General features: G+C 51.3%; 1 pseudogene; it reads right to left on the reverse strand.

Annotated features, from left to right (window-relative positions):
- Positions 1–748: 748 nt before the first annotated feature.
- The window catches only part of LOC147978397 (uncharacterized), a 36181-nt pseudogene continuing 13697 nt past the window's right edge, over positions 749–23232 (reverse strand).

The raw sequence follows: 23232 nt of genomic DNA on the forward strand, positions 1-23232 counted from the left end.
CAAGTCCCGCTTCTCCCTTAGCAATGACAAGCTGATGCAAAACATCTAAGCATTCAAAAGAGAACAAAAAGAAAACATCTGAGCTCCTTCAACAGCGATCAAATGTCGGACTCACGGACAGACATAGTCAGGACTGGGCTGATAGAAATACAACATGCCTTCCACAGTCGCCCTGTTACATGAATCGGCTGAGAAGAATCAGAAAAACTGGAGCCAATATAATATGAACATTCCATTCAAAAAAGTAGTAAAGGAGTAAAGGACAATTCTTTATATAATGATAAACAGATTTCAGCTAGTACCAAGCTTTTTTAGCCGAGCTAGTTAAAATGAGATATTCATACAAGACAATAGAGACTATATGAATATGCATGGCACAAGTGCAGGTCCTGGTTACTGGCTACACATGTAACACCAATAAATGGATAGAACAATAACGGGAACAACTCCAGATTACACACAAAGCTCTATCGATAGTGCCAGCTATGGATAAAATCATGCACACTCCCAACAGAACTCAGTCACACAGTATAATTCCGACTATAATATAACCAGAGAACTAAAGATTCTACATACTTAGAACTCAACTAATAAGTGAGAATGATCTAATTGTATGCAAACAATCTTGTTTTATTTGTTTATATTACTAAAACAGACATATCTTCCTTTATGTGAAGAAGTCTGCTTCCTTCTTTAGTTAGTAGTAATCGTTCCATGCAAATCAACCGTGTGTATGCTTGATCATGGTCTAGAGATTACACACATAGAGGAACAGAATCCTAAACAAAATAGTATCAAACAGCGGTGGGTGCTCAACCTATTTACCATACACAAGCAACACTTAAATCATAGCATGTGCATATACTTGTGTCACATCAGGTGGTTCAGAATGTACTCAACATAATCTAATAAAAAGGATTGGGAGCAGAGGGAGAGGGAGGTGGAGATGGACGTGCTACCTGTTGCTGCGGTGGTGCCTCTTGGTGGTCGTGCTTGAGCTCCTCCTGAAGCTGCTCACTAACCTGCAAGACAAACAAGACCATGGGTGAGCTGCAACACAGGCACATACATTAAGTGAAGATAAGGAGAAGAACCTGTAAGAAGAGAGGTGCTCTGTCCTCCGTCCGTGCCCGTCCTCGTCCTCCGTGCCGATGTCAAACAACCTCTGCTCATCGCTTGCGAGCACCATGCGCCCTGGTTGGCCAAGACGCCCTTGTCCTCTGCTGCACGGATGAAAACCAAAGAATCAGTACAGCTACACTGGCACATAATACAGACATGGTTCAGTTGAGATCTACTAAACTACATCATCACAGGAAGGACGAGCAGTTTTAGATCTTAAAAACTAATGTTCCATGCATAGTCTTAGTGCTCCATCAAAGAATCAACTAAATTTGCTCTCCAGCATACAAACAAAGTTTAGGGAAAAACAAACATGAACAAGCACTTATTGTGCAGGACACATAGCCATTTCATAAGCATGATCTAATCTAGAAGGGCAAGATTAGCAGGCAAGGCAAATACTTAGCCAAACATGTGCACCTTGACCCTGTCAATAATAGTACTACTAGAAGTAATTAATCTGAGCATGGATCTAACCGACAACATCACAGAGACCATCTGAGCACTACACCATGAACAAAGCCAGCTAATTTGATTCACTAGTACACATTTAGCACACCGTCAGGCTTTATGGATCAAAATAATTTGATGTAAACACGATAGCTAGCTGGTACCAGTAGCGAGCTCCTGTTCTTGTGCTGACAGTGACGCATAACCAGCAGTCATATTCAGGGCGTGTGTGTGTGCCCAAACAGGAAAGAAATCGTCACCACTTATGAGTACATGACTAAACGAAACACCCAAAAGGTGGTGTCCCCATCACATAGCCAAGAAGATGAGACTGAACATGTCAGGTGGCACCGCGAACGCCATTGTTGGATCTCAGAGAGAAATCGTCGTCCGAGGCAGACAGGAGCAAGCTCCCGCTACTGTTGAAGCTTATGGTGTTGACAGCACCCTTGTGCTTCCGCAGCCTCCTCTTCTGGATGCCCAGCGAGTGCACAAAGTCCTACATGGCAAGCCAAACAGAAGCTCAATTTTACCATCGACTCGAATGAAAAGAAAAAGGCCCTGCTAATAATATCCTATGATAGATCGGGTTGGACATCATACGACCGCTTGATTAATTAGCGCTGTTTGATTTCAGTATGCGAACCTGCCTTCGGCATTTCTACAAGAGGGTACTGAATATTAACTGAACATTCCATGGCACAAATTCTCCAAAACAAGACCCACTGACTTGACATCTCTTTATTTTTTTCTCAAAATAAAAATAAAAATCTGCAGACTAACTTGGGGTTGGAGAGACTGACCAAGCCTAGATGAGAATCAGATCAACCGCGCAGCAGCTCTCTGCTGGAGCTGGCAACGCGCCAGTGCCTAATGCTGCTGGATTTGAAGGTCGAATGGGTGGCTCGGGCAGAGTGGGAGAATTGGGAGGGGGACGGACCTCGGAGGCCCTGGCGGCGCTGGCGAAGCGCCTGGGCGGGAGGCGGCAGTCCTCGCGCGCCCGCATCCCTGCCACCCGCTCCCGCTCCGCAGCATCCCCTCCTCCCTCCTCCGGCAGCATCCCCTCCTCCTCGAGGGCTCCTCCTCCTCCTCTGTCGGTGCTTCCACTGGGTGGTTCCTATTTGACGCTCGCGTGCATGTTCGAACCGTAGCCACCTCCGTCTTCATCTTCAAGGGCATCACCTGACCGCACACACACACGCATCACACATACGCATAACGCCTCGCGAAATCTCGAGCGAATCGAACGGGGGTAGAGAAGATCTAGCGACTCACCAGCCCGGGGGCTTGGTCGGGCAGCGCCATGCCCAGCTTGGACCCCATGTGTTTAGATGCGCACGCCGGCGAGCCAGCCGGCCACGACACTGTGGCTGCTGGGCGGCGGAGGACCTGCCAGGAGGAAGGATCTATCGATCTGGATCTGGATCTGAGTCGAGTGGGAGAGAGAGGAGGGGACGAGGATCTGAGGTGGGGAGGGGAGGTGTGGCAGAGGTGGGTGGTGGCGAGGGGAGGTGTGGCAGAGGTGGGTAGCGGCGAGGGGAGGTGTGGGTGGCGGCTAGGGCGCGGGGCGGCGAAGCGAGAGGTTGGAGAGGAAGGAGGAGGCAGCGGGGAGGGGGTTGCGGTGGATCTGGCCGGAGGCAGGGGAGGGGGTTGAGGCCGGCGGCGAGCGGCTATGGATGGCGGCGAGGGGAGGGGAGGGATCTGGGTCGGGGAACACTAGGGTTCGCTGTGCGGGGGAGAGAGAGGAGTGGTGTGCGGGGAGAGAGGAGCTAGCAATGGGTGGGTGTGTGTGGGTGAGAGGGTGAGGGGGTGTGGGCTATTGGATATGAGGGTATCCGACGGTCTCTGATGCTTGATCCGCGTGACATGCTCATGAACCAATCATAACAAAGTATAAGTTTTGACGACGTTATGACCATATAAATTGGTCGTACGATTAAAATAGGCGGCCGCTACCAGTCAGCCAGATGATTTTGTCTACAAAACATCTGCGCTGTGCCAAGAGCTCCAACGCAGCACCACGGTGCCCGGCGAAGCTGCATTGCAGTGTCAGGGAGCTCCAACACAGCACCACCCCTTCTCTTTTTATGACAATGTTTAAGTACGGTTCCCTCGAATAACTAGATGAGGTTTCATACTAGGTGGGATTTTTGTCGGTTCACTAGTAAGCCGGTCAAATTTTAACTACAGTTACCTCATAATTTGTTCAAATGATCTCATATTTTGCACAAGTTTACATCTTGGATTTGCAAACAATATTGACAAAGGGAGTTTTTATTTCCTTTGCACGAAAAATCAATTTTCCATTTTCCGAGTACCCGAAATGAGCTCTTTTGTGAAGGACCTACCATATATTTGTTACAAAATTAGACAAAATCAATTTTCTAAAATACTAGGACAAATTTAATGCACGGTTGACCAAATGGTTGGGTGTCAAAAGTTTCGATCCACCTCCCGTGAAAAATACAAATTCCTGCCGATTCAGTAGGGAGCAGGTCAAATTTGAACTACAGCTGTCTCATAGTTTGCTCTTTATTTTTTCCAAAAATCATTTCTAGGTACATAAGTATCTATTTAATCAGAGAAACATCAAAAGTTTTCCAAGATTCAACCACTAGCTAGGAACGGTCAAGCCCGCCGTTTTGACCGCATTTTGAAACGGGCATAAAAAATTCAAAAAAAATCAAAAAATTGGAAAACCTTCGCATTGTGTCATTATATGTGACCAAGTTTCCAGGAAAAATAATAAACTTGTAATACTACAATTATTTTTAAAAAGTGTTCTCAGAAATGAGCTATCATGCGTGAAGATTCATGGCTTTCAAGCCAAATGATCAATCTTATGGCCACATTCATGGCATAGTTTGTTCAAATGATCTCATGTTGTGCACAAGGGTGCATATTGGAATTCCAAACAATGTTTCCTAAGGGAGTTTTTATTTTCTTTGCACGGAAAATTCATTTTTCATTTTGTGAGTGCTCAAAAGGAGGTATTTTTGTGAAGGACCTCACAAATAATTGTTGCAAAATTGGACCAAATCATTTTTATAAAATACTAGGCCATATTTAATGCAAAATTGACAAAATGGTTGGGTGTAAAAAGTTTTGATCCACCTCTCGTGAAAAGGACAAATTCCGGCCGATTCAGCTAGAAGCGGGTCAAATTTGAACTCCAGCTGCCTCATAGTTTGCTATTTATTTTTTCCAAAAATCATTTCTAGGTACATAAGTACCTATTTAATCAGAGAAACACCAAGAAAATTCCAAGATTCAACCACTAGCTAGGAACGGTCATTCCCGCCGTTTTGACCGCATTTTGAAACGGGCATAAAAAATTCAAAAAAAAAACAAAAAATTGGGAAACCTTCGCATTGTGTAATTATATGTGGCCAAGTTCCCAGGAAAAAGAACAAACTTGTAATACGGCAATTATTTTAAAAAAGTGTTCTCAGAAACGAGCTATCACGTGTGGAGATCAATGGCTTTCCTGCCAAATGATCAATCTTATGGTCACATTCATGGCATAGTTTGTTCAAATGGTCTCATATTGTGCACAAGGGTGCATATTGGAATGGCAAACAATGTTGCCTAAGAAAGTTTTCATTTTCTTTGGACGAAAAAAGCATTTTCCATTTTTCGAGTGCCCAAAAGGAGGTTTTTTTGTGAAGTACCTCCCAAATAATTGTTGCAAAATTGGACCAAATCATTTTTATAAAATACTAGGCCATATTTAATGCACAATTGACAAAATGGATGGGTGTAAAAAGTTTTGATCCACCTCTCGTGAAAAAGACAAATTTCCACCGATTCAGCTAGAAGCGGGTCAAATTTGAACTGCAGCTGTCTCATAGTTTGCTATTTATTTTTTCCAAAAATCATTTCTAGGTACATAAGTACCTATTTAATCAGAGAAACACCAAAAAAATTCCAAGATTCAACCACTAGCTAGGAACGGTCATTCCCGCCGTTTTGACCGCATTTTGAAACGGGCATAAAAAATTCAAAAAAATCAAAAAATTGGGAACCCTTCGCATTGTGTCATTATATGTGGACAAGTTCCTAGGAAAAATAATAAACTTTTAATATGGCAATTATTTTTAAAAAGTGTTCTCAGAAACGAGCTATCACGTGTGGAGATCATTGGCTTTCAAACCAAATGATCAATCTTATGGCCACATCCATGGCGTAGTTTGTTCAAATGATCTCATATTGTGCACAAGGGTGCATATTGGAGTGGCAAACAATGTTGCCTAAGGAAGTTTTCATTTTCGTTGGACGAAAAAACCATTTTCCATTTTTCGAGTGCCCGAAAGAAGGTTTTTTTGTGAAGGAACTACCAAATAATTGTTGCAAAATTGGACCAAATCATTTTTATAAAATACTAGGCCATATTTAATGCACAATTGACAAAATGGTTGGGTGTAAAATTTTTTGATCCACCTCTCGTGAAAAAGACAAATTTCTGCCGATTCAGTTGGAAGCGGGTCAAATTTGAACTGCAGCTGCCTCATAGTTTGCTATTTATTTTTTCCAAAAATCATTTCTAGTTACATAAGGACCTATTTAATCATAAATACATGGTTTGGTGGCGATACGTCGAGGTTTGGGCGGTGGCCGAGGGCCCCAACTCTAGAGCGCGTAAACTCGCATGCCCGTCGCGTGGTCACCGCGTGACCGTAATGTTGCTCTGTGTTCTGGGCGGCCTAGGTATGTCTAATGGGTTGGGAACTCCCCAGGTTGGTGCTAGGACGAAAATTAGAACATAAGATTCTCAAGAGGAGACCGACCGATGCTCAAACATGAATTAGCAGCCAAGTGTTTGATTAGCGGTACGGGAAATGCACATGGCCAATGGGCGTGAATTTTGGCTGAGGATGATCATCTACTAAGGAGAATGTCTTCACAATTTTTTAGCTCAAAAGGAGGATCCTAGGTGGTACTTGCTTTGCAAAGTACCACGCTGGACAAAAATATGAATGTTGAAGCTGGGCTCAAAATAATGAATGGATTGAGCTGAAATTTTGTGGAGGATGGTTATTTGGGCATAGTAAAGCATTGTAGAAAATTGATACAATTTGGACATGCCAATGTAGTACTTCCTTCACAATGCTCTTCTATGGACAGAAACTTGGGAAAACTAGTGAGAGAGATTGGATGAATGAAATGAGCTCAAAACTGGTGTAGGTAAGTTACTTAGGTATGGTCATGCGCTGGTAAATTTTCAGATCATTTGGGTAAGCCTAGCTAGTAATTACTTCACAAAGCTTCTCTCGAGGTAGAAACTTTGGAAATTTCCCGAGAAAGATTTACAAGGAAAATTGAGCTGAATATTATCATGTGGTAATGATTTGGGTATGGAAGAGTGCCCGAAAAGTTTGAGGGTAATAGGAGGGGTCTATATAACACTTGCTTTGCAACGTGCCAATTTGGCCATAAAATATAAATTGAACCTGGGCTCACATAGTTGATTTGACTGAGCTGCAATTTGGAGGAGGGTGATAATTTGGGCATATGAAGGAACTGTATAAATTTCATGTCATTTAGAGATATAAAAAAGGTACTTGCTTCACAATGCTTCTAGGTGGACAAAAACTTTGGAAATTTGCCAAGGAAGATTTGCTAGGCAAATGGAGCTGAATTTTGTCTTGCGGTAATGATTTGGATAGGAAAGAGTGACCAAAAATTCCAAGGGCAATCAAGAATATATAAATAGCACTTCCTTCACAAAGTGTTGTTGTGAACAGAATAGGAAAATGAATATTGTTGAATTAGTTTTGAACTAGGCAAGGAAGGATTTTTACATATTTGATGAAGATATGCCCCAAAGAATTTATGAGATTTTTTTGGGAATTTTAGGAATGATAGAAATATAGGTTGCTTTACAACCTAGGGCAAAAACTAGAAATAAGAGATGACACATAGGCAAAACTGATGAGATGGCGCCTAGTCATCACAACCCACCACAATCTACAAGGCTATGACCATCTATATTGGTCATTAACAACTAGAAATAAGGCAGTGGACTGGCACTATTTTCTTTGTGACCATTTCGTGTAAGGAAATTACGACCTTTCTAACCAAAATGGTAGCAATGGTTTAGGGTTTGGAGCCCCCTGAACAGCTTTTGACCAATTGGTCTAAAATGGTCATAAATTTATGACCAATTCTTCGAGGGTCACTGACAGAAGGTCATAAGTTGACATATTTCTTGTAGTGGGTGAGGGGAATGGTCTTGAGTGCCGAAGCCGGCATGTGTTGCTTGGAGCTGAAGAGTTGGCAGCCTTTGCAATATTTAACTAATTCTTTGGCGTCATCCAAAGCAGTCGGCCAGAAGAAACCATGGCGGAAAGCTTTGGCGACGAGTGATCTTGAAGCCGCATGGTGGCCGCATTCTCCTTGGTGAATGTCTCTGAGGATTGCAATGCCCTTCTCTTGCTCGACGCACCGTTTCAGGACTCCAGTGACACTGCGCTTGACGAGTTCTCTGTTGACGATCGTGTATGATCCGGCTCGACGTTGGACTTGTCTTGCCTCTGTTTCGTCAGCCGGCAAATCTTGGTTTACTAGGAAGTTGAGGATGGACCGAGGCCATGATGGAGCCGCGACTTCTCCTACTGCCAATGTGGCTACTGCCACCAGGGTGGGCGGGCTGGGTGATGAAATGCTGGAGTCGGCCGCCGGCTGTTGTGTTGGTGCAGTCCCCGGGCCGGCTACAGCAGTCCCCGAGCCGGGTGCGGCAGTCCCCGAGCCGGTTGCCGAAGTCCCCGGGCCGACTACTGAAGTCCCGGGGTCGCCTGCTTGGTTCTTCGAGCCGGACCCGGCCGCGTCGGGGTCAGGCGGTACGAAGATGGAGTCAGACTCTGGAGACGGCTTAATGGACGGTTTGAAGAGGCGTTGTAGAGCGACGCCGGTTGGTATTGCTTGCCGAGTGGAGCCTATTCGAGCCAGGGCATCGGCTGGCTCGTTGTCGGCTCGCGGTACATGGAGGAACTCGCATCCTTCAAAGTATCCGCTGAGTTGTTGAACCAGGAAGCTGTAGTTTGCCATGTTCGCGTCCTTGGCGTCCCAGTCGCCGGATGATTGCTGAACCACCAAGTCCGATTCGCCATAACATAGGATCTGGTGGATGCCGAGTTCCTTGGCAAGCCGGAGCCCGTGTATGAGTGCCTCGTACTCGGCTACGTTGTTGGAGGCGGCGAAGTGGATCTGCAACGTGTATCTGAGCTTGTCGCCTTTGGGAGAGGTAAGGACGACGCCGGCTCCCAAGCCGGTGCGCATCTTGGACCCGTCAAAGTGCATGCGCTAATGGGTGGAGTCGGGAGCCGGCGGCAGGTACTGGGTCTCGGCCCAGTCGACGAGGAAGTCGGCCAGTGCTTGGGACTTGATGGCGATGCGGGGCTGGTAGAAGATCGTGTAAGGGGCCAGCTCAATGGCCCATTTCGCCACCCGGCCGGATGCATCCCAGCTGCCTATGATCTCAGCCAGCGGGGCGGTGCATACGACCGTGACGGGATGCTCTTGAAAGTAGGGCTTCATCTTCTTGGCGGTGAAGTAGACGCCATAGCACATCTTCTGGTAGTGCGGGTAGTTCTGCTTTGAGGCGGACAACACCTCGCTCAAATAATACACCGGCCTCTGGACCGGCTGGGCTCGGCCTTCCTCTGGGCGTTGGACTACGATGATGGTGCTGACCACCCGGCTGGTTGCGGCAATGTAAAGGAGCATGGGCTCTTTCTCAGTCGGCGCCGCGAGGACAGGCAGCGTGGCCAGCATCTTCTTCAGCTCGTGAAAAGCTTGGTCGGCCTGGTCGTTCCACTCGAAGTGAGTGCTCTTCTTCATGAGGCGGTAGAGGGGGAGAGCTTTCTCTCCGAGCCGGCTGATGAAGCGGTTCAAGGAGGCCAAGCATCCGGTGAACTTCTGGATTTCTCGAAGCTTGGTGGGGATCGCCATTCTCTCGATGGCCTTGATCTTCACTGGGTTGCATTCGATGCTGCGTTCGGAGACCAGGAAGCCTGAGTTGGCCGGCTGGCACTCCAAACACGCATTTCTCGGGGTTGAGCTTGATTTGGAACCGGCGCATGTTCTCAAATGTTTCTTTGAGGTCTTCCAGCAAGGTGCCGCGCTTCTCCGTCTTCACCACAATGTCGTCCACGTAGACGTGAGCATTTCTGCCGAGTTGCTTGAGGAGGCACTTCTGCATGCAACGCTGAAAAGTGGCACCGGCATTTCTCAAGCCGAATGTCATAGTCAGGTAGTAGAAGGCTCCAAATGGCATGATGAAGGCGGTCTTCAGGCGGTCGGCTGGATCTAGCTTTATCTGGTGATATCCTGAGTAAGCATCCAAGAAACTCAACAGCTCGCATCCGGCCGTGGAGTCAATCACTTGGTCAATCCTCGGCAGGGCAAAGGGATCCTTAGGGCAGGCCTTGTTGAGGCTTGTGTAGTCTATACACATGCGCCACTTGTTGTTCTTCTTTAGCACGAGGACCGGGTTGGCAAGCCACTCTGGAAAGAAGACTTCCATAATGAAGCCGGCTGCCAGAAGCCGGGCTATCTCCTCCCCTACAATCCTTCTCTTCTCCTCTGATAGTCGGCGGAGGGGCTGCTTGACCGGTTTCGCGTCCTCTCGGACGTGCAGTTTGTGCTCGGCGAATTCCTTTGGAACACCCGGCATGTCCTTCGGGGACCATGCAAAGATGTCCCGATTCTCACGGAGGAAATCGGTGAGCTCGCCTTCCTATTTGCTGTTCAGGCTTGCCCCGATGACGGCAAACCTCTCGGGGTGCTCGGGGTCATGGGGTATCTTCTTGGTTTCCTTTGCCGGCTGGAAAGATCCTTGGGCATCATACTCCTTGGAGTCGGGGGACTGGTTCAGCTGCTTGCTGGCCATGGCCACGACCCGGTCCAACATGCTCTTCTCCTCGGCTATCACAAGGGACTCGGCCAGCCGGCTGCTGGCGGCGGCGCACTCGGAAGATTTCTTGTAATCGCCGGCTATGGTGATGACGCCCTTGGAACTCGGTATCTTCATCTTGAGGTATGCATAGTGGGGAACTGCCATGAACCTGGCCAAGGCGGGTCGGCCAAGCAATGCATGGTAGGGGCTCTCCAGGTTCACCACTTCAAACCAGATCACTTCCCAGCGGAAATGCTCCTTGTCCCCAAAGAGTACATCAATCTTGATCTTGCCAATGGGGGCGCAGGACAAGCCGGGTACGATGCCGTGAAACACTGTCCGAGTTGGCATGAGCTGCTTCGTCTTGACATTTAGCTTCTCTAGGGTGTCACGGTACAGGATGTTGATGCTGCTCCCGCCGTCTATCAGCACGCGGGAGAAGCGGGCTGCGCGTCTCGCGAGGGTGGCTTCCAGGACCAACGCATAAGAGCCGGGAGAGGGCATCACCTCCAGGTGGTCGGCCTGGCTCCAGCTGATGGGCTTTTCTGACCAATGCATGTGTCCGGCAGGGTTGGCAGTGACCACGCTGACTTCCTGGTGTTCTCGGCGTTTGCCGCACCGGTCTTCAAGCTGGCTTGTAAAGACGATGTAGGTTGCTTGCTCGTCGGGGAACTCGTCGTGCACGGCTCCGACTGCGGGCCGAGCGGCCGGAGGCGGCGGGCCGGCAGGCGGAGGCGGCGCGAGCCCTTCGCCTTTGGAGATTCATGTGAGCCAATGGCACTTCCGGGTTGTGTGGTTAGATGGCTTCGCGCCGCTATGGAACTTGCACGGGGCGTCAAGAGTTTGCTGTTGAGCCAGGTCCGCGCCGTGCCTTGCAGCATGAGGGGCACGTACTTCACGGCAACGCGCCGGTTGCCGTTGGCTATGCTGACCGCTGTGGAGTAGTCGATCAGCCAATCTTCCGGCTTCACGGAGCCATTGTACTTGGGCGTGTCTCTTGGGAGCGAGAACCCTTTGGGGAAGGGCTCGTCGCAGATGCGGGGGCCGAAACAAGGCGGGCCGACATCGTCTTCTTCTTCCAGCGCCAGGGATCGCGCCAGGCGGTCGATCCGATGGCGGGCGTCGTTCTCACCGACTCCTTCGCCGCGAGCTAGTCGGCCGCTGAGAGTCGGGTGCGCCACTGGCGGCGGGGTGGGATATCTCTCTCCACGGGGTCGAGGCGGAGGCGGGTTGCCCCGCCATTCGATGGCTCGGGGATGGCCGTCCGCGTCTCGCTCGATGGAGATTCGGGTCCGGCTTCGGCTGGTCGCCGGCTCTCTCTCGCGCCGCGCACGGGTGTTGCTCGTAGTCGGCGTCTGGGACGTCATGCCGTGATGTCGGCGCGGGGGAGGGCTTCCCACGCGGACGTCGGCTTCGTGCCGCCGTGCGGCCGCTTCAATCAGCTGCTGGATGCGCCGGGTCATGTGGGGGAGCTCTTCGGCCTCCAAGCCGTCCAACTCGTCCACAGCCGCCTGGGCGGCACGCAGGTTCTCAAGCGGAGTGGCATAGACCGGGCGGTCGACTCCCAGCATGTCGGCGATGACGCCGCCGCGTTGCTTGACAACGCCGGCCCGGCTTGGCCCGGCCGGGGCCGGCGTGCCGAAGGCGGCGTGGTCAGCTTCGCGCTGGTAGGCCTCAGTGAGGCGTCTTACGGAAGCCAGCCTCCGGCCCTCTGCGAGGAGGGCGAGGCGGCGTGCCTCCAGTGCTTCGTCGTCGGCATCAGCCGGAAGGGGGATGGATAATTCGTGGGCCGCCGCGTGCGGGGCGTCGTGGGCGCTCTCGTCGGCCGGGCCGCCATGGCCGATGACCATCACCTCGGTGGTGACAGTATCGCGGCCGTCGGTCCGAGGAAGCGGGTCATAGTAGATCACGACGTTGGTGGGGAAGGTGTCGAAGGAGGCCGAGTCGGAGTTGACAGGCATCGGGTCGGTGGAGCCAACCGACTCCAGATCCATAGCGGGCTCGCTGGAGACATGGAGCTGGCCGAGGAGGTTGGCGAGGTGGTCGGTGCCCGCATTGGAGGCGAGCTCGTCGGAGATGCGGGTTCCGTCGAGGAGATCGGCGAGGCTGCTCGCCGCACAGATGCTGGTGACGCCTTGCAGCGAGTCGTGGCAAGTGCCATCGGGCGTGCCAGGCTGGCTACGCTCGCTGGGGAGGAAGAGGGTTCCCGTCCAGAACAGGTCTCCGGACGACGGTGCACCTGGCCCCACGGTGGGCGCCAAATGTCAGGTGGTAGGTGCGACATATGCCAACGGGTGGCTTATCATTGTGGGAGCCAGTAAGACATCGCCGGTGCCTGGAAACGGGATGAGGCGAAGACATGCACGCCGGCGGATCTTACCCAGCTTCAGGGCTCTCCGTGTAGATAACACCCCTACTGCTGCTCTGCGGGGTCTCCACATGATCACTAGATGGACAAGTAGCTACACAATGCTCCTTGAGCTATTTTGGCAGAAGGAGGAAGAAGGGCACGGCTAGCTTGCTTCTTCTCCTCGTATGGTGTCTAAAACTACCTAGGGGTCCAACCCTTTGCATGGGTGCCCCGGGGGGTTTATATAGGCCTACCCCCCGAGGGTACAATGGTAATCCGACTGGGCGTGGGGCCCAGCCGTATGTGACTGCGCTCGCCGGCTTCTGCGCCGGCCGCTGGGGCCCGCCGACTGGTGGGTCCCGCCGGCTGCCGGCTCCTCGGTCCACAGGCAGGCCCCACAGGTCAGGGCCCGGTCGGTGGCTAGTTACTGTTGCTCTATTCTGATGACATGGGATTTGTTGTGGTAGGCGTGGCTACAGTACCGCCGCCTGGCGGGCGATTACGGTAGCCTCACCGCGTCTTGTCTCCTTAATGGGGCATCTCCTTCGAGGAAGATGGCAAGCCGGCTGCAGGGGGCCGGCTTTCTCTTGGGCCGACTGGGGGAGGTGTGGCCACCTTCGGGTGTCTCTCTGCCCGAAGGGACCCACCGCCCGTGGGCCGCGCTGGTAGTCCGTCGTGGATGGCGTCAGGGTCGACATGGCAACAGTGTTGCGCCGGGCGGGTCATGATTACCCGTACGGCGCACTATGCCGGTCGTGCTCCGGGATTTGGGGGTGGCAGGCTTCACTGTAGCCACGCCCCGTCTCATCACCGCTAGGTAGATGCAAACTTTGAGGGTACGGTCTTGACCGCTTTATGGGAGCCGGCTTCTTGGAGTCGGCCTTCTCGCGGCCGGCTTCTCGAAGCCGGCCCTCCCATGGCTTTCTTCAAGAGGGCTAGAGTCGGGCCGCCTTCCGAAAGCCGGCCTGGGTGACAGCCGGCAAGGGGAAGGTGGCCCCAGGTCATGGGTTCTCGAGAGCCGGACGGGCTCGTAATTTTTTCAGAAGGGCCAGGGGAAGCCGGCAAGGCTACCCATGGCTATTTACTCCGACACCGTGGCAGCTCGCCCCACACCTACGGAGTGAGTCACCCTTGAGTCAACTACCCCCATGGGGCAAGGATTTGGGAGACATCCCCGTGGTGGCTTGCAGATCTTTGTGAAGACATTCAAGATCAGATACACCCTTTAGAAGGTGATGATCCCTGGCGGGATCCCAACCAAGGAGGACCACAAGGCCCCCGGCAAGAGCCTTGCCGGGGATGACAGCAGGCGCCATGGCAAGACCCTTGCCGGGGCCCCGGCAAGGCCCTTGCCAAGAACACCCGTAGGGCCGCCATCAGGCCCACGCTGGTCAAACCTCCACCGCCGTTCGCATGCAGCTGCCGATCCAACCAGCTGGGCAGGCACCTGCATGGCGGCATGCAGATCTTCGTGGAGACTCACCACTGTGCCACCTCAGCTGCCTTCCTGCCTACATGGCTCCGCGGGCGCCGCTGGCTAGGGCGCGTGTCGACGCGAGAGGGGGCGGCGACGGACGAGACAAGGCTCTCCCCCGTTCCCCGATAAAGCAAAGACACGTGGGCAAGACGCATTAAATGCGCCTTGTCATTTAATGCGAGGGATAACCTCACATCACTGTTCCCTTTCCACCTCCTGTGTGCCACTGTGGCAGCCCCTTTCCTATAAAAGGAGGCCTGAGGCGACCAGGAGGGGGATTCGACTTTTTGGGGCTCCTCAGCCCCATAGCTAGCTCAGGAACACAAATATACAATCCACCAAAGCAGGAGTAGGGTTTACGCATCCTCGCGGCCCGAACCAGGATAAACAAACCGTGTGCTATCTGTTTGATCTGCTCTTCTCACGACCCCATGCCCCGCAACCGTAGTAGGGATTCTTGTGATCCCATAGGTGTCGTTCCCACCGACACTCTCAGTAGAGATACCGGATACGTATAATGGAGCAACAATTTGGAATAGCTCCAAGTGGAACGTGGTAGCAGCATCTATGATATGACATAAAGTTTTGCGAAATACATAGGGATCTGAATATGGCATGACCCGTTGACTACAACCTCTCTCACAAGCATAATATGATCAAACCCAGAACTCATTGAGTGTTAATCACATAGTTATGTGAACTAGATTATTGAGTCTAGTAAACTCTTTGGATGTTGGTCACATGGCGATGTGACCTGTGAGTGTTAATCACATGGCGATGTGAACTAGATTATTGACTCTAGTGCAAGTGGGAGACTGTTGGAAATATGCCCTAGAGGCAATAATAAATTAGTTATTATTATATCAAATTTCATTGTTCATGATAATCGTTTATTATCCATGCTAGAATTGTATTGATAGGAAACTCAGATACATGTGTGGATACATAGACAACACCATGTCCCTAGTAAGCCTCTAGTTGACTAGCTCGTTGATCAATATATGGTTACGGTTTCCTAACCATGGACATTGGATGTCGTTGATAACGGGATCACATCATTAGGAGAATGATGTGATGGACAAGACCCAATCCTAAGCCTAGCACAAAGATCGTGTAGTTCGTATGCTAAAGCTTTTCTAATGTCAAGTATCATTTCCTTAGACCATGAGATTGTGCAACTCCCGGATACCGTAGGAGTGCTTTGGGTGTGCAAAACGTAACAACGTAACTGGTTGGCTATGAAGGTTCACTACAGGTATCTCCGAAAGTGTCTGTTGGGTTGGCACGAATCGAGACTGGGATTTGTCACTCCGTGTAACGGAGAGGTATCTCTGGGCCCATTCGGTAGGACATTATCATATTGTGCACAATGTGACCAAGGATTTGATCACGGGATGATGTGTTACGGAACGGGTAAAGAGACTTGCCGATAACGAGATTGAACAAGGTATCGGGATAACGACGATCGAATCTCGGGCAAGTATCGTACCGATAGACAAAGGGAATTGAATACGGGATTGATTGAATCCTCGACATCGTGGTTCATCCGATGAGATCATCGTGGAACATGTGGGAGCCAACATGGGTATCCAGATCCCGCTGTTGGTTATTGGCCGGAGAGTTGTCTCGGTCATGTCTGCATGGTTCCCGAACCTGTAGGGTCTACACACTTAAGGTTCGATGACGCTAGGGTTATTAGGAAGACTTGTGTGTGATTACCGAATGTTGTTCGGAGTCCCGGATGAGATGTCGGACGTCACGAGGAATTCCGGAATGGTCCGGAGGTAAATATTTATATATGGAAAGTTGTTGTTCGGGTTCCGGGAAAAGTTCGGTTTTTCCGGCATTGTACCGGGAAGCTTCCGGAAGGTTCCGGAGGATTCCGGAGGGGTCCGGTGGTCCAGAAAATGTTCCACCACGTCCAATACAGCAGCATGGGCTGTAGGGGGGCTCCCTAACCTTAATGGGCCAAGGGCACCAGCCCCCCCAAGGCCCATGCGCATGGGAGAGGGGAAACCCTAAGGGGGAGGGCCTCCACTTGACTTGGGAGGCACTCCTCCCCCCTTGGCCGCCGCCCCCAACCCTAGATGGGAGCTAGGGGGGCCGGCCCCCTCTCTCCCCACCTATAAATAGTGGAGGGGTGGGAGGGCGGCCACACCCTTGAACTGGGCGCAGCCCCTCCCCTCCAATACCTCTCCTCCTCCGCGTGAGCTTGGCGAAGCCCTGCCAGAGAACTGCCACTCCATCACCACCACGCCATCGTGCTGCTGTTGGACTCTCTTCCTCAACCTCTCCCTCCTCCTTGCTGGATCAAGGCGTGGGAGACGTCTCCGTTCCGTACATGTGTTGAACGCGGAGGTGCCGTCCGTTCAGCGCTAGGATCATCGGTGATTTGGATCACGACGAGTACGACTCCATCAACCCCGTTCACTTGAACGCTTCCGCTTAGCGATCTACAAGGGTATGTAGATGCACTCTCCTTCCCCTCGTTGCTAGATTACTCCATAGATTGATCTTGGTGATGCGTAGAAAATTTTAAATTTCTGCTACGATCCCCAAAATGCCGTATGTCAGCGGAGGGGAAGCAGATCCGAGGCGGCGAATGACGACGTAGCAGGAACAACTCTGGTGTGGTGGAGGGTGGCGAAGTTGGAGCGGCAGTGGTGAGGCGCAGGACAACATTGTTGAACTGGCTCGGGTACGGACGGCTCGGCCCCGGCTTCAACTACTAGCCATGGAGGGCGTTGCGATTGAGGTTGCGGTGGACGACGACGTTGGGGTATCAGCTCCGGCGTGATGGAGGAGGGCGGCGGTTGACTGGTGGGATGGGGTGGCGGACAGAGGACGCCAGGGTTTCACGGCTGGTGGAGAGGTAGTTTTGGCACCCACAGAGTACGAATGGGGAATCGGACGGGTGGGGGAACCATGTTTCAGTTTGGGACGCGCTTGTTTTGGGCTTTTTTGAATAGAAGATGGGGCGCGCTTGTTTGAAATTTGGGAAAAGTACAAACTTTGCCCCCCTCTTAAATTTTGGACATACTGCGGGTTGGGGGTAGGATGGTAATCCTAGGTGTCGCAAATAGTGTGCGGGAGCGATTTCGGCAGAGCGCATGTGTGCTTAGGCGGCCATTGTGTATGATTGTTTTTCGGATGCGGTTGCGTGGCGTCTAGATGAAGCTACAAACCTACCCCGGTTTAGACCTTTGGATGTCGGGCCGGTAGGTTTCACGGGTCGGAGTTAGTAGAAAAGTAATTTCCCTGTAATACCAAACATTGGTCGCACGCGGTTTCGGGCGAGTAGAGGCTCTTTTGGCGCTTCGTTCGAAATTTTGAAACACAAGCATTCACGTTTAGAGTACTCTTGAACTATGAGGATTGACCTAAATAGACAATGTTATATTTGATCTTGTATGTTTGAAAACCTCATTAAATTATCCACTTCTTTTTGAAATTTTGACACTTGAAAATCTTATAACTACGATTATTTTGGAATTGAGGAGCTAAATTTGAATCTATTTTGTACACGACTACATATGCTATTATGTACAAAATCGGAGCAAAGATTGGTGCCCCCATAATTTAGGTATGGTTTACAAATGCCATGATATCAAATTCAAATAATTGAATGGACTTCATGTTGAATTTGATTTTTTTAAACCACCTTAAGTTGAATTCAAATGTATGCTAGTTCATAGGTAGCTATTTATAATGTCCATTGTGTAAATTTTGTGTGTATAATGTGCTTTACACACACATGAACTATACTCACATTTATATTCGATTGCTAAAGCGATGCATTGTCTGGAGTTCAAAATACTAACTATGTGGATCAATTGTGTCAAATAATAACATAAACATGCTCAAATTTGATAGAATCTAGATGTCTGATGGATCAATGACCGCTCCTTACGCGAATTGCAAATATCATGATCCCATCCTAATATTTGGATACAATTTATATCTTTAATCAATGTGTAGAGCAGTCTTTTACATGTAGTTTCACTCTTCATCGGTGGTCTCTCACACATGCGCACACACTCTCTCCCGAGGTGTCTTTCTCGCACACATGCTGTAGATATAACCCCTCCCTCCCTCTCGTAACCATTTACAACTATTTTCACTAACCTTTATCACAAGCACTGTTCCTCTCGCAAACATACACCCGCACAATCCTCATCAACCCTTTCTATATACATGGACCTGCCTACGTGTCTCATGTACGCACATTATCTTTACGCCTGTCTCTCACGCATTGTTTCACACCTCTCTTCCTAATTGACAAGTATGATTCTAGCAGAGCATTCTGTAGGATGCCCCTTAAAGTTAGGTTGGATCACTACAAAAAAGACACATCTGTGACATTTTGGGCCGAACAATTTTTTTTTCTGTCATACATATGACACTTCTATGACGATAATTCTGACAAAACCCGGTATCATCATAGATGTGGTGGGCTCCTACTTCTATGACAAAAAATCATCACAGAAAATGGGCTTTTTGTCCTGGGCGGGCCGGAGACGCAGCTGCATGACATTCTTTGGTCCGTTCATGACAGAAAAAACCGTGGTAGAAGCGAGGGGGAGGAAAATTTCGGGGAGTTCCCGGTTACGGTGGGAGGTCGGGGGCCGAGCGGTGCGCGTTTCTCTCGTACACGTACGCGTGTGAGTGCGAGGCGTTGGCTCTAACTGAACCCGAGCGAGGCGTTGGGCTCTAATTGAACCCGAGCGATTGCACTGCAGGCTATGCGTTACTAAACCCAAGCGATCGATCGATGGCTGTTAACTGAACCCGATCGAGCGATTCCTTCGCTACTGCTGCTAACTGAAGCCGATCGATGCTGCCTCTGGATGAATAGTGAGCGTTGCGCGTGCAGGGGGGGTTGGATGAACAGTTCCTGGTGGGGGTGGATGAACATGACCCCTCGGTGTTGCCTCTGGATGAACAGGACCCCGATCGATCAAGCCGGTTGGGGCTGGATGAACAAGACCCCGTGGAGGGCTGGATGAACAGGACCACCCCGTGGAGGGCTGGATGAACAGGACCACCCCGTGGAGGGCTGGATGAACAGTAGACGGTGGAGGGCAGGATGAACAGGAGCCCGTGGAGAGGGCTGGTTGAACAGTAGCCGGTGGAGTAGCGCACAGTGGAGGCTGGATGAACAGGAGCCCGTGGATGAATAGTCACAGGTGGAGGCTGGAGGAGGTCGACGGTGGATGAATAGTAGCTCGTGGAGGCTGGAGGGGGTCGACGGTGGAGATGAACAATACGCCGTGGAGTCCTGTTTTGCGGTACGCCACACCCCTCTCGATGAACAGGACACCTGTTTCGACCGTAGCGCTCCAACACAAGTCTGTTGCCTCCGTTTTGCGGTACGCCACACCCCTCCCGATGAACAGGACCCCCGTTTCGACCGTGGGAGGTCCGTTTCCTCCGTTTTGTGGTACGCCAGACCCCTCCCGATCAACAAGACCCCGTTCCGAACATAGGAGGTCCGTTTCCTCCGTTGTGCGGTACGCCAGGCCTCGTTTCCATCGCCTATTCCGTCCAAGCCCTCCCGATGAACACGAGCACGCATTCCGTTCCGGTCCAGCCGGTTGGCTCCCACGCGTTCCGTTGCCTCCTGATGAACACGACGCATTCCGTTGCCTCCCCATGAACACGATGCATTCTGTTGCCTCCCCATGAACACGGCGACGATGCTGTTTCTCCGTTCCGACCCAGCCATGTACACGAGCCCTCGCCGTACGTATGCGTGAGTAGGCGTTCGAGACCCCGCCCGTATGTACACATACGTGGCTGTATTTTCTTTCTTGCACCATGGCCGCTGTACGTACGTGTACATGCTACGTGCGCGCCTCTACTACGACACGTGCGCGCCTCTACATCGACCAGTATGTACGTACACGTTTGCGACCAGAATGACAACGGTACGTACGCTTCGACCAGTTGGGTCCCGACTGTCGGGCACTTCCTTGCCTACAAAGATCTAGCTGGTGGGTACCAGCAGTCAGGGGGCAAATCGTTTTTTTGCCCGGACGCACTTCCTTCCATGCGAAGATGTATCCGGTGGGTCCCAACAGTCCGGGGGAAACATTTTTTTCATGAAATACAGTGGCCCGTCCGATGGGTCCCAGCTGTCAGGTGGAGGAATCATTATTTTCCGTGTAATAAGGAGGCACTTCCTTGCTGCGGCCGTGGACCTAGCTGTCAGCCTCTCCATGTACAGTCCACATCCGATGGAAGTCGTTCCTTGACCACGTTGAGCACGCCGCACCGAGAGCACCAGGGCGGTGGATGACGGCGAGGCCTAGGAAGGGGACGACACAGAGGCAGGGAAGACTCGGCAGTTGTTTCTCAGGCAGAGGGGAGTACGACTGTACAAGGTTTACTGGTTCGTCTGCCGTCACCGGAGAATAACAGCAGGTGTGGGTGAGTAGAGGGATAGCTAGGCCAGCGATGGGAGTACGGTCGGGCGGTGAGGCCTGCGCGGCAGCATAGCGGCCGCGAGGAGGAGGGAGCATGCAGTCCCGCCGGCGTTTGTTTGAGCGGCTGGAGCAGGAAAAACAGAGATTGAAGAAGCACGACGGCCGTTGGATGGACATCCAATAGTCAGTGCTTGTGCATCAACCTTTTTTTAGGAAAGCCTCAAATCTTTGGAAAACAGCATACATCCCATGTGCCATTATTTCTAATAATTTACAGCCCATTTGCTAATTCTTAAGGTTTTTTTGGAGCCCATATTCTTTTTGTTAGCATTACAGCCCATATTGTGGCAACGGTTAAAATATTATACGAAATTTTGCATAATTCTGTGCGGTCCGAACTGTTTTTAATCTTGAAATTTCGACTGACATTCAAACTGATTTTAAAAATAAATGTATATCAATATAAAATCCAACAAATTCTCCATGCATAAAAATTAATGTAATTTAAAATCTTGAAATGAAAAAAAGATATTTCAAAATAATTGCTGGTTTGATGTGTTTTAAAAATGTACAACCCATTTCTCATTACTGATGGGCCATTTTCTCGGCCAGCCGAATGAAAGCTCTCCTCGTCTTGAAAGATTTCCAGTCCAACAGGCCTGACAAAGCGACTTACTTGGCAAATCACAAAAAAACTGGGCTGTGGTCGTGGACCTAGCTGTCAGCCTCTCCATGTACAATACTCTTCCGATGGAAGTCGTTCCTTGACCACGTTGACCACGCCGCGCGGAGAGCACCATGGCGGTGGACGACAGCGAGGCCTAGGAAGGGGACGACACGGAAGTGGATGCCCGTGCGGAGAGGACTACGAGGGTTCACTGGTTCGGCTACGGTGTGAGGCTGTCGTCGCCGCAGGGCCTGGCCAGCGGTGGGAATAGTAGGAGGCGGTGAGGCCTCTGCGACAGCACAGCCGGCCAGGGGAGGCAGGAGCATGCGGCATGACCGGCGCTGCTTTGGGCGGCTGGAGCAAGAAGACCAGAGGTAGAAGAAGCACTACGGCCATTGGATGGACATCGTACGGTAACTTGAGCTAGAATCGTTCATATTGACTAAGTTGACAAAGCCCTTCGTCCCCGTCAACTTAGTAGGCCCACAAGTCAGCCTCCCAGCAAGGTGGGTCCCAGCTAGCTGGGGGAGTATGCATTTTTTGTGCGTAATAAGGAGGCACTTCCGGTGGGTCCGAACTGACAGCGGGGGGGGGACGTTTTTTTCACGAAATACGGTGGCCCGTCCGGTGGGTCCCAACAGTCGGGGGGAAAAGATTTTTTTCCCAAAATACTGGTGCCCCGTCTGGTGGGTCCCCGCTGTCAGGTGGAGGAATAATTATTTTGCACGTAATAAGGAGGCACTTCCTTGCTGCGGCCGTGGACCCAACTGTCAGCCTCTCCACATACAGTCCACGTCCGATGGAAGCCATTCCTTGACCACCTTGACCACGCCGCGCCGAGAGCACCAGGGCGGTGGACGACGGCGAGGCCTAGGAATGGGATGGCGCGGAGCCGGGGAAGACGTGGCAGTGGATGCCCACATGTAGAGGAGTACGAGGTTCACTGGTTCGCTGCGGTGTGAGGCTGTCGTCACCGTAGATTAAAAGGGGGTGTGGGAGAGTAGAAGGATGGCCTGGCCAGCGGTGGGAGTACTAGGGGGCGGTGAGGCCTCCGCCGCATCGCAGCCGGCCATGGGAGGCAGGAGCATGAGGCACGACCGACACTGGTTTGGGCGGCTGGAGCAAGAAGACCAGAGGTTGAAGAAGCACTATGGCCGTTGGATGGACATCGTACGGTCACTGGAGCTAGAATCGTGCATATTGACTAAGTTGACAAAGCCCTCCGTCCCCGTCAACTTAGTAGGCCCACAAGTCAGCCTGCCACTCAGGTGGGTCCCAGCTAGCAGGGGGGTATTCATTTTTTGTGCGTAATAAGGAGGCACTTCCGGTGGGTCTGAGCTGACAGCAGGGGGAACATTTTTTTTCGCGAAATACGGTGGCCCGTCGGGTGGGTCCCAGTAGTCAGGGGCAAACATTTTTTTCGCGTTATACTGTGGGCGTCCGGTGGGTCCCTGCAGTGAGGTGGAGGAATAATTATTTTCCGCGTAATAAGGAGGCACTTCCTTGTGGTTGCCGTGGACCCAGCTGTCAGCCTCTCCACGTACAGTATTCTTCCGATGGAATTGGGTTGTTCACCACATTGACCACGCCGTGCCGATAGCACCAGGCTGTGGACGACGGCGAGGCCTAGGAAGGGGACGACACGGAGCCGGGGAAGACACGGCAGTGGATGCCCACGTGGAGAGGAGTACGAGGTTTCATTGGTTCGGCTGCGCTGCCGTCGCCGCAGAATAACAGGGGGTGTGGGTGAGTGGAGTGGAGGGATGGCCTGGCCAGTGGTGGGAGTAGTATGGGGACGGTGAGGCCTCCGCGGCAGCACAACCGGCCACGGGAGGCAAGAGCAGG

The sequence above is a fragment of the Triticum urartu genome, chromosome 3A (assembly GCF_056163025.1).
Source record: "Triticum urartu cultivar PI428250 chromosome 3A, HENAU_Tu73, whole genome shotgun sequence".
Lineage (NCBI taxonomy): Eukaryota > Viridiplantae > Streptophyta > Magnoliopsida > Poales > Poaceae > Triticum > Triticum urartu.